This window comes from Aythya ferina (assembly GCF_964211825.1).
Source record: "Aythya ferina genome assembly, chromosome: 13".
Taxonomy (NCBI): domain Eukaryota; kingdom Metazoa; phylum Chordata; class Aves; order Anseriformes; family Anatidae; genus Aythya; species Aythya ferina.
The window spans coordinates 6,987,977-7,003,547 of record NC_140311.1 but is presented as its reverse complement, the minus strand read 5'-3'; the positions used below and the strand labels follow the sequence as shown (position 1 = coordinate 7,003,547).

The window sequence follows — 15,571 nt, the reverse complement described above, 5'->3', positions numbered from 1 at the left end:
CTGTTGAGCTGGGGTGTAATTGGACTAGTTTTTCAGTGGTTCAGATGTCAGCTGGGTGTGGACTGAAGTTCACTGCTATGATTTAGTTCAAAGGTTCTCAGAGCTGGGTTTCTCGGCCTTGTTTATGTATTGAAGTCAGTGCAGTGATTTTTTAGTGTGCTATTCCTGCTGTATTCACAGTTGATTCAAGCAGCAGGGAGAACTGTTGGGAGATGCATGGTCTCTGGAGCATCGATTCTGTGTACCCCATGTGGCAAATCTGGAAGGATTTCTTCTAGTGATTGGGAATAGTATTTGTCAGGGTTGGTGTAATATTTAATGCTGGTCTCAGCTTTTTCTTAGTTGAAAATTAGGAACTTTGAACCCTTTCTGTACTGTGTTTTTTTTGTTTGACTTGACTTGAAAATATTACTGTGGATGAGCTGAACAGCCACTTCTTCCTTTTTTTTTTTTTTCCTAAAGCAAATAGGATGTCTTAACACACTGTTATGTGTGCTAGATGTTAGATCTACATTAGAATTTTCAGATTGAAACTGGCACGATTCTAATCTACTGCTGTGCTGCTCCTGGGGTATCTTCTGCAGATGTAATGGGGGGAGATATGGAGACTCCTCTTGCTTGAGAAAAGCAATGAATGGCAGCAAAGGTGCTCATGATCTGCCAGCAGACTCCAAAAGGTAACAGTTTGTCAGTTCTTGTTTAGTAGTAGTCTTTCCAGCTGTCACGATTGCAAAGTATTATTTTTTAAGGCAGAAAGAAATGTCTGAGAGACAAAGAAAATACTAGACTATATACATGTATATATAAACAAAACAAACAAACAAACAAACAAAAACAGAACACAGCACACTTAGTTCTGTTTTATATCTGTCAATTTAAAAATGTACTCACTACTTTTAAATTCTTTTGCAACTGAAATCAAGATGCCAGGCCAAGTATAATCCAAGAGGCACCCAGTTCTGGTGCTCCTCCTGGTGGTTACACCCTTCACCTCTTCAATTAAGCTTGGAACAATATGCCATTACATCTCCCAGGATAACATTTTTTTTTCAGACCGATTTGTAATCACTTCAATTTGCAAACAAATGTCTAAAACTTCAGAGACTTGTATAAAAGTTGTGTAAATAGAAATTAAATACTTTTCACAATATTGTTTTTAAGTACTATACAAGAAATGCTGCCAAAATCCAAAGGCAGGATTTAATTTTTAACATTTTTTTTTTTCCTCTTTTAAAAAATACTTTTACAGAACGGCTGAAATAATACTGATGAGTGGAGACAATCTGTATATATCACATATGGCTTAATGTACTTATAGGTTCATTTTGGAGAAGTAATAGCTAAATAAGCTTTGTGTAAAACACATTTGGGATTAGCCACCTGTAATGAAACTGCCTTTTGTCCCTCTCAGTGGGGTGATTGATAGCAGGCATCCTGGGATCAGGACAGAAATGATGCTACTCAGAAATGATAGCTGATGTCCTCACCATCCCTTGGGTTAACCCAGCAGTTTGGGCTGCAATCCAGCCACATGACTGGGTAATTTTGCTTTATCCTAAATCTCGACTCACCCAAAATGGGCTTGGTGACATGAGCAGAGTAATCAGCAAGGCATGAACTGTGTTGTCCAGTAGTTTGTATGCTGTCCTTGCTGCAGTTGGAGCAGCAGAAGCTGCAGTATGTGAGATACTGAAATATGGCACTGTCTACGTGTGATCAGCAGCTGCAGCAGCTTTGGTACCAAGTTTAGATGAAAAACAGATTCCACTGCACTGATCTGCTACTAGAAATATGAATCGTATCTTTTTCTACCAGTGGCTTTTTGTACTCTTTATGGATCTTCATAATATTATCTTGTTTCACAAAGACCTTGAGATTGTATAAAATGAATGCTTTATGGAATTTGTGGTACAGCTCTTAGGAAATAAAAAGCATACTTATAAAGTCTCCTTTTGCACATGCAAAGTACGTGCCTAGATACAGATGGATGAGCACGTAACATTTGCATGTGTTTTGAACATGCACATGGAATCTGATTAAAGATTAATTATCTGCCTTGAGCATGGTTCAGGGGTATATTTGCACTGCATGTTGTGGTGCAGTTCTGTAACTGCAGTTGTTACACTGCAGTTGTCTGGAGTTCCCTCTGGTCTGTTCATTGCTCTGGAAAAGAGTCTATACTAATTTAAATCCTACCAATATTTTTGTAGGGACTAAGTTCTTCACATCCTCTGCTTCCTTCTGCCCGTTTCTGGTCTCTGGATGAAGACGGTGGTGTTCTTTTGCCTCTCTGCTGTGACATGGGCAGATGACACAATTTCTCAGATCAGATTTACACATAACCATTCTCTAAGTGGTCTGGTGGCTTCCACACTGAAAAGTTCTGGTGCTACCTAGACCAGCTAGTTGGCTTTATGCACTCCTGTTGGATCTAGTGGTCCTGTACACTGTCTGTCCATTGCGCATGTGTCTCTGACTGGGCTGTGATGTCTCTCTTTATTCTGCATTGATTAGCTGTGATAACCTTAGAGTTTTTTCTAATTGTTTTGTAATCAAACAAGTGTAGGAAATCTTCAGGAGTAACTAGAGTTCATCAAGACTCTTTATAGCTCCCAGATAGCAGAGGTAAAAAGTAAAAATCTGTTTTAATTTTATATTTATTTTACTTATATTTATTTATTGTAATATTTATTTATATTTATTATCCATAAACAACTGACTTAAGGTATCTCATTTTTAAGATTCAGCATTTTCTTTGGTTTCTTTCTGTTGTAAAAAGAGAAGTAATTTTAAATACCTTCTGAGCCAAAGGTCTTATTTGACTTTGTGACCTGGGTGCAATTTAAAGTGAATTATGATACTCTGCGGCTCCTTAGTTTTTGGCGCGTAGTCTTTAGATGCTTTCACTCCTGCACCTGTCATCCATTAGGAGACCTCCTTCTGTGATCTTTCATCATTCAGGATATATGATGATTTTCTTAAACACTTCAGCTAATTGGGAGTGACTCTTGCTTTAGAATATATGGCAGTATTTGTAAATACCAGACTCTGGGTGAACTTTAAATAAATGCATGCAATTCGACTGGAATTGTTGATAAATGTAAAGCTGCTATATATGTAAATGATTAACGTAAGGGCCCTGTTACACACAGGATAGAATAAGTGCACTGTGTTCCTCAAATAAGCTTGCTGGTAACATACGCTGTCGATTGCTCTTTGTTACAAGAGTGAGATTTCTTGGTGTTAGTCTTTGTCCTTCAACATACTGCCTGTATTTACAGAGTGCACTGGTTATAGTATTTTACAGTTTGGTAGGAAGAGTACCATTTTAATTGAATGCAAACAAACCCCTCCTAACATAAGACCACAATTGCTGTCTGTACTGCTTTAAATAAAGAGATGGAAATGGGTTTGTCTCCTTTAAAATCAATGGAGATATGAGAATACATGAGTCCTAGAGATACTTTTTTGAGTGGAGATTATCTGCACATGCCTTCTTGTCAGAATCCAAAGTAAGAACTTGTTGTTTGCATACTTTCTAATAATCTATTTTGAATTTCCATATTCACATCACAAGAAAGCTATTTCAGAACTATGAGTTCTGACCCACGTTTGGGAACACAAAAATTAAAAGAAAGGCACAGTTTTGGTTAGGGTACTGATATTTCACACAATGTGAGCTCACTCATTGCCCAAAAAACGTGAAGTGGCCAAACATAACATCTGTTATATCTAGGTACGAAATCCTGAGCCAAGCACTGACTTTCATTTTTAAATCCTATGTGGACTTAGGCCAGAGTTTAAATCTCTAATGGGCTGTGTTGCTTTGTGTAGGTATGACTTTTTTCAAATACCACAGGACACCAGCATAGCTAAGAATGCCACCATTCCCTGGTAGATTTTCTTGGAGATTTTTATTGTTAGCTGTAATGAATAAGATTGCGTGTGTGTGAAAATCTCTTTTAAGCTTTTTGAAGGTTCAAGCCAATCTAAAATTAGAATTATGAGGAAGACCACGTAACCACTAATGGTTATTTTGAAAGTATAAGTTCTATCCTCTAGACGCTAATGTAGCAAATTTTTGGAAGGTCATTTCTGACCCAGTAACTAATTTGGTCTAATTTCTGAAAGAACATTTGAGAACTCTTAAATCCATATATGATTTGACTGATGTACACACCAAACAATTGTGCATGCTAAAAAAAATCCAGAGTTGAATTTTCTTCCTCAGTGAAGTGCTGTTCCTCATTTATTTCAATTTTATATTTCTTTAGCTCCCACACACATGGGTTTTCCTATGAGAAATCATAAATACACACAGAAAATCTGGCTTTTTATAGGAACAGACTAACTTGATTATTAATAATACCAAAACATGTAAAAGGTTTTTTTTTGTTGTTTTTTTTTTTTTTTTTTTTTTTGGATTGGATGAATTAATAAAAATTTCACAAATAACTAACATGTTACTGGCTCAGATGATGACTGAAACCACGGTGTAAGATACTTTTACTGAAGAAAATAGCTGATAGTACAAAAGAGTTTATTGAGGAAAAATGCTCAACAGGTTATTTGTTGAAAGGGAAGAGTATGGAATCAGGACGTAAAGGTAGTAAAGTGAAAAAAGCCACTTAAACCTCACAAAGTCCCAAAGGTAATTGCTGTACTGTATCTGGTGGCCAGAAGGATTCTCCCTTCTGACTTGAGCTATAGTAAAGTACGGGAGGATAAACTTCTCCAGCAAAAAACATGGTGCTGCTACCAGCAAAGGAGTAAAACCATTTTTATGATGACAGTAATGAAGTCCAAACTCATGAAAATTCTACTGCAGTAACAGAAGAAGACTTAAAGGCTCAAGTGATGGATAACGAGTAAATAATGAGTGATGGATAATGAAAAGTGTGGTGTTTTCTTTTTTCAGCAAATGATGTGTGTCTTATTAGAGTGTTGGTTTGGACAGTCCCTTGGCAGCATAGGTAGATATATTACTTGTGCCACAAATGAGATGATACTCAGTGGAAGACACCATCCCAGACAGAAATCCAGGACAAATCAGAATCCTGAAGTCTTGCTGGGACAATCCCGTCATTCCAAGCCTGCTCAGCAAAGCCTGGGTGTCCTGTGAATATAGCCTGGATAGCTTGAGGGTGCTTCCTGTTTACAAGGTAGTAACCTTGTTCTTGGCTAAATAAACACTTCGGCATTTCAGTTTATGTAGCCTGTGTTACAGTTGTTAACAAGAGGCACCCTTGAGCTATATAGTAGCTTTATACTGAGATTTCCCCTGATCAGGTCTTTTATTGTTGTTTACAGAGTTCCCCAGAGAGCTGGGATGACCTCATTGGTAAGGAGGATAGACCTGCTCTGCCTCAGACCCTTCAAGGAACTTGGGCCCAAATAGCTGAAGGCAGTTTGGTACTTAAATTAATTTTCACATCCTGAGTGCTCAGTAGACTTAAAACAAGGCAAAAAATGAGACATAATCTTCCTCCTTTACTTAGACATTACTTCTCCAGCAAGATGGCTGACCAAGTGCTCTTCGCTATGGAACATGCCAAATACTGTATGAGATAATAGGCATCTAGGTTTGGGACACAAGGGAAATGGCAAGCTTTGACTGGAAAATAATGAGCTTCCTTTAGAGGAAGGTTACGTCATGCAGTTGTTCTCTGTCTGATCAAATCTTGTGTCTTTCTTTTCCTCCTCTTCCCCATTCCCCCTTCTCTGCAACCTCCTTTATTTATTTATTGAAAGTAATTGCTAATAGTTTAAAACAGGTTTTTAGCCAAAATTTTTAAGAGCTGCAAACAGACTTACTGGCAGGTTTTCAGATCTCTTATGGCAATCAAAAGCAGCTGATGCATATTTTGAAATCTTTTTGCAGACTGCCAGAACTTATGACTCAATTAATAAAACAAATGTGCCTATGAACTGCAGCATAACCCTTTTTACCTTAATAAAGTCCTAAATCTTCAGTGAATCTGTTTCAAGATTTCAGATCTACACACAGCTAATATTTGCACACATGTGCATGATAGTTTATTGCCTTGCCACAATGCTAATATACCCTTTGCTAAACTTATGACCCTTGCATGCACACGCCCCTTCCAGATGACTGGCAATTTGGAAAACCTCATCAGACACAAGGTTATGTTTCTGTGCCCTGTTACTCAATACAACTTCTGTCTGACTAATTGCCACTTAGGACAGGACAAGCTGCTCCTACTCCTTGCACAGTGACATGGAGGGGTTTTGCCATCTCTGGGCTGCCTCCTGCACAAGACCAGCTTCCTTCTCATTTGGCTGCCATTGCAGAAGGGAGTGCACCATCCAACCTTCTGTCCCCTGCAGGCTGACAGAGTTACAGGGGACATCAGTCACTGTTTTAAGGTCAGTATGTTTTCTCCCCAGACTTGGAGACTTTTCTGAAGCAGAGAGACCACAATATTTTAAAGCACTGTGGGAATATTCCCACCTGCCAACTTCATGGATTGGAGCCCCATCTCCAAGCAGTTGTTCTTTAACTGGTGGAAAGACTGGTATCTAACCATGGAGCTGGGCTAATGCTGGCTTTGGTGATGTGATGGCTGTCACAAGATGTGCATTGCAGGTGTTCAAGAAAGGCTTTCTGGCTTTTTAAATAGGTACAGAAATGCTAATGATTGGAAAGAACCCTCTGAGATCTTGAGTCATTAGTGTAGTTTTGTTGTTTTCTAAAAGGAGATAAAAGATCAAGAAGAAGGCACAGCTCATGCAAGGGATCCTTTGCTCTTTAACACTTCACTCTGGCTGTGAGTGTTCAGTAAGTAGAAGGCAAAGAACATTTCTGATGCTCTCTACTGCATCACCCAAGTGCTGTAGTCATGTCAGTGTGGAGTGCCTAGGAAGGGAGGTCAGTGGAGCTGTTTCTTGCAGTCCAGGGAATTCTTCAGCAGTTGGGTGCAGAAGGTTGTACTTCCCCAGCTGCAGCTCAGCACTTCTCTCCTGCACCCATGGGGCAGAGCGGTTACAGCGGTTGCCCTAGACATACTGCTGCCAATCCTCAAGGCGACAGAGAGCATCTGAAGGGGAACGCTGATATGTTTGCTCTACAGCCTCCTTGTATGGAGGGTCTGGACAAACTTCTGGAAGACAACTTAATAACTGTGTAGTCAACATCAATGCAGACTGTTAGAATCTGAATTGTAGCATTTCCAGCCTCTTAAGGTCTTTAATAAAGGGTAGGATGTTGCTTCCCAGGAGAGCTGATCCACTGGAATAGAAAATTAAGTGCAACAACAGTGCTCAGTGCTCTCTGTGCTTTCCTCTGTTTCTTTCTGTTCTTGGTAAGAGTTTTCCTTACAAATCTTCCACCCTAACTTTTATGCAACTTGAAATGGTTCAGCTTGCCAGGGACACTTAGACCATTGACAATGTTGGCGTAGACAGCTAATTCACTGGTATTAGTATATCATTCTCTTTTAAACCTATTATCCTGGTTGAAACTACTTTTACAAATAGGATTCACTTTTGCAGTCAGATTATAAGAACATTTTAATGCTCTATCAGAGAAGAAAGGTAATTTACGGATTTAAGGAAGAACCTAAATGAGTTGTATTATTCTGACTGAGTTTTTTCACTGCTTTGATTTAAATCTTTTTCTTAGCTTCATTTTATGTGTCGTTTGAGTAGTGAGTATAGCCTTCATGGGCATACTTTGGCCTGGCAAGGTTGCTTGACTTTGGCTCAGAGTTTGTTGCCCAAGCTGGAAAAAAAAAATCTCTTGCATCCTCCTGCCTTTCTTTTGCTAGGTAAGAAGAGGCTGGGCAGTTTCCCAAAGGAACAGGATCTTTCTCCATTGCATCCTTCTTGATGATGATATTGTTTCAAAGCACTCCCCTGATCTCCTGCTCCTGTCATTTCCTGTCTCACCTGCTTTTGCACCATGGGGCTGCGTTCATGCCCTGATAAGTGACCTGATGGGAAAAAGAGAGTTTTCTTTCTCAGTTATTGCCCATTCCCCATGACCTCTTCTGGCCAAACCACAAGGGGTGTCTTCAAGAATTGCTCAGGTTGGGGTTGGGTAAGGACTAAGTGAGGATGGTGGTTGCTGGCTGAGGGGAGCACACATCCTCAGGACAGCCTCTGAAAGGGAATTTTCTGGGCTTTCCCAGATGTTTCATGGGAAAGGCGTTGAAGGGCAGTTTCATTCCTCTTCCTCCTCAGTTCTTTCCTCCTCCAGTTTCCTGGAGGGGGGAAGAGACCTCATGTAGCTCCTTATGGGCCCACTTACAAGCTTTTAAAAGAAAATGTTGCATGGCTTAGCTTCCAGCCTGGCTTTTCTGGACTGTGATTTTATTTACAAGCTTACCTAAGCTTCTAAAAGTATAACTGGCTCTGGGAGAGAAATGGAGGCATCCAAGCCCACAAGTGATGCATGTAAGGATCCTACAGGCTCTGTGGAGGTTTGTCTTTGGCTGTGCAGGATTGTCTCAGGTGATGTTCAGGTCAGTTTCTCAGGATTCAGATTTAGTCCTAGACTGCAAAAACAAGTAGCAGTGAAGGCTCAGCATCCTGTAAGGCCAAGGGAACAGTTGTAAAGTCTTTGTTGCTTTCTGAACAAAGTGGGGGCAAAGTAGCATGTTGGAAGTTTTTTAAGTTCTACTCTGATTATTTTAATTTTACTGAAAGCATAGTCTGACTTGGAGGCAGGAGGCAAAACATGAAAGGCATACTCTTTTAGCTTGTGTCATAGAAAAATGAGACATAGTTATAGGAGATCATGCTGTGATTCAGATTAGACAGGACCTAATATGTGTTCACACCCCCCACCACACATGTTCCTTCCCCATCCTCTTCCTTAGTGTTTTTTGAATGAGATGACCAAATTCAGATCAATTTTACAAGACTCTTGAGGTTATAAATAAATCAGATTTCAATATGGATTCATAACATAAGTGGTATTTTATAAAATTTGACATGTATTACTTTCTTTAAATTAGGGGGAAAAAAAAAGTTGAGGCAGAGTTAATTTCTGTGCAACTTCTGAATAGAATGTGTCTGCCACATCTCCACTGGGACCTCCGTGGTAATAAGGGACATTGGGGTGCCACCTTCCCCTGCAAGAGACAGCTCTCTACGCAAACAGGCGTGTGCTGTGAGCAATGCTGCCCTCTCGTGCTGACATTGGAAGGAGCCCATCATCGTGCCAGGGCTGCAGAAATTGTGTTCTCCCAGGGCTGCTTGCTGCATAGGATGGTGTCCAGAGATAAAGTTTTGCTAGTGAGGTTGCTGTCTCTGTGCATGGTAGTTTTTGCTTTAGCTGCACTGTTATTTTAATGGCAGAAGTGTCCAGAGCAGGATGCTCCTAGAATTCGGTTCATCCTAGACCCAGATCAAGAGTGAAGTGTAAAATGAAAGATCTGCTTTTCAGTTGCATTAAGTCCAACCAGACCTGCCAGCTTTAACTTTCTATAGGTGTCTGCTTGGAAACATGCAGAGCAAGTCACTGCTTTATTTTAACAAGTAGTGGTTTCTGGAGATCCTGAACATTTCATAAAAGCAAGCTTGCAATAATTTATATGTCTGTGGGATTGATAATTATAAAACAAAATGCTAATTTACAAACTAAACAACTACTTAAAGAATCCCCTGAACTCTATGTTAGGGGGGGGGGAAAAAAAGTCAGGCTTGATCCATAAGCTGACAATAGTAAGGAAATTCAGACATGAGCAGGGAAGTGTTCCATATGTTCTCCAATACCTAGGCACAACTGGGTGCCTCTTTAATGATGAGCTGAATGCTCCCTGTTGTTCCTAGGTACTGCAGAACATATGGCATGTTTTCCCCTTTAACTGTGAATTTCCTTGCTTTTGTCAGTAGGTGTCTTAACTCTATTGTATTTTAATTTAGTGTTTTTACCTCTGAACATAGTCCAAATTTGATCGTACGCAAAGAGGAGAGTAGATACAGCTGTTGATAATCTCATATTTTTTTTTTGAAACTATTTTAATACATAATCTATATCTATATAGACACACCTTGTAATTGTTAATAAGGGCCCTTTGAGAGTTTAGAAGTCATTTCACTGTGCTCCAAACTTAGCATGGATGATAAATGACCGTTTAGTTGCCAATATAGCACAATATTTCAATTTCCTGCCTTCACAGAGGTATTCCAGAGGTTGAATGGAGTTCATACTCACAGTATGTGTTGTCTAGAACTCTATGATCTCTTGCTGGCAAATGTTAACCAAAACCTTTTCAATTAACTAAACACATTCCTTGTGGAAGCCAGCCAACATAATGCTGGACAAATAGAATTCCAGCAATATTTTGCAAAAACCTCCCCCTGCTCCTGGCTCTAGGTGAGTGTAGCCAGAGTGAGTTTATTAACTGACCTGTAAGCTATGTGATTGATAAAAGAGTAATGTAACATTGAACTGAATTTTGCTTTACAACGGTGATATAACTACAATGCAGTTTCCTTCTGTTCTGCTGGAATCATAATTTATGTGGAGCAAACCTGAAGAAAGTTTGGCTTCCAATCAGCAGAGCAGAGAGCAGACTAACAAAAGCAAACGATACTGAGATATTAGCTTTAAGCAGACTGGATCAGAGTCTGAGGTTTGGTTCTGCTCACATTTTTTCAATATCCATATAGGGGATAGCTACTTTAGTAGCTTTGTTGTTGGCTGATGGAACTAGAGGCAATAAAGTGGACTGCAGAATACCTGTTGCATTAGGAAAAGTGGGAGAAAAACTCTTGTAGAATGTTTCAATTAAACGACATTGCCTCTGCGACTGGGATTTTCTAAAAATAGTCTTGGAGGAGTGTATTTTGGATAGATAAATCTGCGTACCTGGCTTGCACATGTACTCTTGTATGTTGTTGACTGCTCATGGAGACAAGTGAGTAGGATGAAAAGACCTTTTGTCTGATCAGTTACAGCTATTTGTGTGCTCAATATTTGAGTGCAGTGATAACCGGGGATATTTATAAAAGACAGCTTGGTCTAGGGATACAGACAGAACTCCGAATTCTCTTTATTTACACCCTTATTAAATTCATTTGTGTCAATAGGAATGTCTGAATAAGGCCCCAAACAGCTAAATGTATCTCTCGCTGAATATTTACCAGCTGGAACAAAGCATGAGGATATCAAATAGCAGCTACTGAGGGAGATCATGCCTTTCTCTCCCAAATAAACTACTGGTTACTTATCCTCTGACTTTTAGTGTCAAAACCTGGGCCTACCATGGCTCCAGGACTTAGAATCTGGTGGTTGATCTGTCCTAACCAAGAAATGAAGAGACAAGCAGTTCTTTGGACTAGAAATTAGAACAGGAATGGCACAGGCTTTCCAAGAAAAAAATGCATTGCACCTGGCTTTAGGAATCACACTTTGGGAAGTCAGCAGAGCCCAGCTGGAAAGGTAACCCTGAGCTATCTACAGAGGATTGCCAGGCAGTCAGGCTTGCTGTCCTCAACACAAATTTCTCTCTGTGCCTTTATACTAAAGCACATAGTCACTATCCATTGATGCGTAGCGTGGTTCCCTGTCTATGTGTCCACATGCATGTACACAGAAATAGTTTCTATGGGAGGCAGCTAGCTGCCACTATGTACTCCACAGCCTCCTTTTTTTTTTTTTTTCTCTGAGGGCATGTTCTTCCTGAAAAGCAGAAACCACCAGAAAAATTATCCATATGGCTGCAGCTGGACACACTGAGAATCAGTCCTTTTGAGTGTGCAAAAATCAGTGTGTGTGTGTTGGGGAAGGGTGTGCGAAATAGCCTTTTTTGCCCATGGAAAGATAATTTGCCTATTTTCAGTTGGAGTCTGTATAAGACACTCTAATGAGCCATGGCCTCCTCCAATTTTGTGGCTGGGTCAGCAAATATATTGGCATAAGAGAACTACCTAGAACACACTGGGTTTTCATTGTAGTATCCCCCCTGTTCCTGTTCTCTCTCTCTTTGAAAGAGCCTTGTTTATAGCTCAAAAATGGAGGAGAAAAAAAAAAAAAGTTTGCTCATTGCTTTTCCACAGTGCAGCTGGCTCCCAAGCTAGTCGTGTCTTTAAAGGAGTACAGACACAGTAATCCACTAAATACTGTGTGCTCTCTTTGAATAACGCAGTGGATAATTACTTTAAAGACCACGCAAATGACTAAAGCTCAAACAAGTGTGTTTTGTGCTGCATGTTAGGTGCAGCTGGAAGCAGGTTATTTTGCTGGAGCCTGATGAAATTGAAGTGAGGAAGACTCTGCTTCATCTGGCTCATTTAGGAGGAGTGATGCCTCATGCTGTTCATGGTCTGGAAGTGTCATGAGACACTCTCAGGGACTCCAGATCTCCTCATATTTTCAGTAGTCACTCTGGGTTGCAGGAGACACCAAGAGGCTCTTGGCGCAGTGTGTCGGAGACAAGGAAGACTATCTCTGTAGTGGTTTTGTTGCTTTCCGTCCTGGCTCAATGTAAAGTCATACCTTGAGTTCAGTACCCAGATGCACCATTTTGTGGAGCAGTAGCCCATTCTAGCTGGGATCCCTTGGGATTTATTTATTTATTTATTTATTTTCCTTTCTGTTTTTTAAATCCCTTCTATTTTTTCCAGACCCCATCCTCTGTACCTCACCCTAGGCAACTTGTATCCCTATGGTGTGTTCCACACTAATGAGAAATACTTTACTTTCTCCGCAATCAACTTTTACAATGTTATTGCCAATCAAAATTTTCTGGTATCCATTTTTCCAGTATCCCTCCCCCCCCCCCTTTTCTTTTTTTCTTATTTTCCCTTTAATTCCCCCTTTAGCCTATCTCACTTCATAGTCACCACAACTTTTAAAAACATGTCTGCATGATGGGGAGAAGCTTTCATTGGTTGCATTCCTTGTCTTAAGGTGGGTTTTCACTTCTTTTTGAATGCTACCTGTTTGGCTTAAATAACCCCTTGAACCTTACTGTTTTCCCATGCTAATTTTATTTTTCTTACTTTCCGTGTTTCTTTGAAAGGCTACACATTCCTTCTGGGACTCTATTATGGTTGCTTAAGTAGCCTCCATGCTGAGTTGAAGGATTTTAATTTCCTCACTTCTGACTTCAGGGCCTTTTTGACTAGCTTCCTCATTTTTTTTTTTTTAAATCCCCTTTCTAAAGCTTAATGTCACAGTGCTAGGTTTTGTTGCATTCCCTCCCACAAGGACACTGAACTTAATTACACTATGCCCCTTTGTACTTAGTGATTCAGCTATAGTTAGTTCTTCAACTCACTTTTGCATATCATTTTCACTGCCAGAGTATCTTTTATTAGCTTAAAAAAAAAAAAAAAAGGGCAAAAAAAAAAAAAAAGCTTTCAACCATTATCTCAGTTTATAATCCAAATGGGACATTTCTGCAGAGAGCTCTACAGCCCAATGAATGTTGTCCTCTTCCAGTGTACTCCTCCAAAACTACATTAACTTGTCATAGCCAACATTGTGGTGGAAAAGCTGATAACTGCAGATAGAAAGTTACACGTGGGATCAGTGGATATCCTTCCCATGGGTCTATTCACTCCTGGAGTTAGAAGATCTCCATTTGTTCCATAGGCATTTTGGAGTTTAAAGCCATTCCCATGACCCTAAGGCAAAGTCTCTTATCGTGGGTATGTTCCCACAGTATGAATGTGAGACTTATGTGACTAACACACTTCTTGCTTCTAGTCCTACAGAATCCAAGGTGGACGGAGTACCCAATGCAGTGGTCTCCTTCCTGAGATTTGTATCTCAGAATCTGCTTACGATGTCCAGGCATATGTTTATACTGCAATACCAAGATGGCAGCAAGAACTGGTGTTCCAAGGAGCTGAAGCCCAGGACTGAATCACTAAAGATCAGCAGTTGTCTCCTGCAGGAAAGACCCTATCATTAGTGGCATTTCATGTCCCTGTAGCTTTAGATCAGACTCGTAGTTCTTTGGCTCTCTTCTTTCTTTTAGGAGATTGATCTTTCTTATAGAAATGATAATGATGTCATTTCTCCTCTGATCTATCTCACTGCTGTCGTCTGTTGACTTACTCTGCCCAATGATGTTCTGACAGCCATTGCTTACCATAGAGGTTCCCAACTATTGCACTGTGGTGAGAATAAAGTGTGGAAGTGCAGAGGGATGCCCAAGAAAAGAGGCAAATCCAGTGTACTCACTGCTGGCAACCAATTTGTCTTGCCTCTGTTAAAAACCTGCCTGTCTTATTCTCTTCTATCCTGAACAGGAAAGTTATTTCCTTTTGGATAGTGGTAGTACAGTTTTTACCTTCTTTCACCAAGAGTAGAAACACCTTGGCTGATATCATGGGCAGAAGTTTCCTTTTGTTCAGGGGAAGAAGCTGGCATGGCTCCTTTTGACCAGAAGTTTTGCAAACTTTCCTGTCTGTGATAGGTTTCATGATGAAGCTGTGGGAGAAGACACTTCTGCTTCTTGATGACAAACATTTTAACCGTCTGGATTCCCATACTGTCTCATCAAGGTGCCTGACTCAGTTTCCCAGAATTCTTCTCAGTGTGTTGTTAATAAAATGGGACAGTCTATCTTGTCTGTGTGCATCTTAACACTGCAGAAAGTATTCACAGCTAAACCTTCTGAAATGCTGATGGAGAACTGACATCATTTGCTATTTTAGCGAATGTTCCTGAGAAAGGTTAGCCATCCACTTGATTGCAATACAAAGATATCCAAACCTTGGTCAAAGCAAATCTTGTTTTGCCCCTTCTTATGAATGACTCAATTAATTTAATGGAACTTTTCCACTTATTCAGGCTAGAAACTAGTTGCAGTTGCCTTGTGTCAGACAGAAGAATGAAAGCCAGCAGCAAGAAATTCAGTGTGTAAGCTAAAAGATCCCACCATAGGTATTTTAGAAGCAATCTTAGGCTGCTGAATTACTTCAGTACAACAATTTTCTACAATTTATAATTAGCATGAAGGAAATTACTCTAGCATGTCTTTGAGACATTTTAAAAATTTGCCTTTGGGGACATGGAATATGGTCAGAGGTACCAGGTTGTAATTTAATCTTCATTTTAAAGAATCTGCTGCCAAAAAGACAATTTCTGCAGCATTTCAAGTGAGGAAAATGGAAATTTAGGGGATGAATTTTAGGAACTAAATGTCTTGTAAGTGAATTTTGAAAAGTCCTTTTGCTAAGGCCTTACATTTGTAAGACAATTATTCTCATCATTTGGTATGTGGAAATGAAGCAATCTTAAAAAAAAAAAAAAAAAAAAAAAAAGTAAGACAAATGTGGCTTAAAATCACATTCTGACCCAATTTTCATGCCACTTGTCTACTAGAATGTTCGAGATAGTGGCAAATACTTCCAAAATAGTTCAATGCATTAGACGTTACCTGCTTTTGGAAGGGAAAAAATGCACTTAACAGAGGAAAACCTTTATTTAATTAGCCACAGTGTAAAGGTTTCTTGTATTCCTTTGCAGTTACACGGCCATGAGAGACTGTGGAGTACCTGAAGGGTAACTCCTACTGGGACTAATTCAGTCCAGACAGCTCCAAGTATGTTCATTAAGCTCTGGCTGGGTTTCACACAGGTGGGGAAG

The 15,571-nt window shown here is 39.8% G+C and overlaps 1 protein-coding gene across 18 annotated transcripts in view; it reads left to right on the top strand.

Annotated features, from left to right (window-relative positions):
• LOC311444217 (uncharacterized protein) overlaps positions 1–15,571 on the top strand; it is a 195,058-nt gene that overhangs the window by 81,968 nt on the left and 97,519 nt on the right. The window contains exon 3 of one of the 18 annotated variants that reach the window (XR_014697739.1): positions 13,682–13,955. The exons of 16 other annotated variants lie outside the window; for them this stretch is intronic. The gene's annotated coding sequence lies outside the window, so the exon portion shown is untranslated. Of the gene's footprint in view, positions 1–7,787; positions 7,815–13,681; positions 13,956–15,571 lie in introns of those variants that run through there. One more of the 18 variants, XR_014697740.1, reaches the window with a different exon arrangement.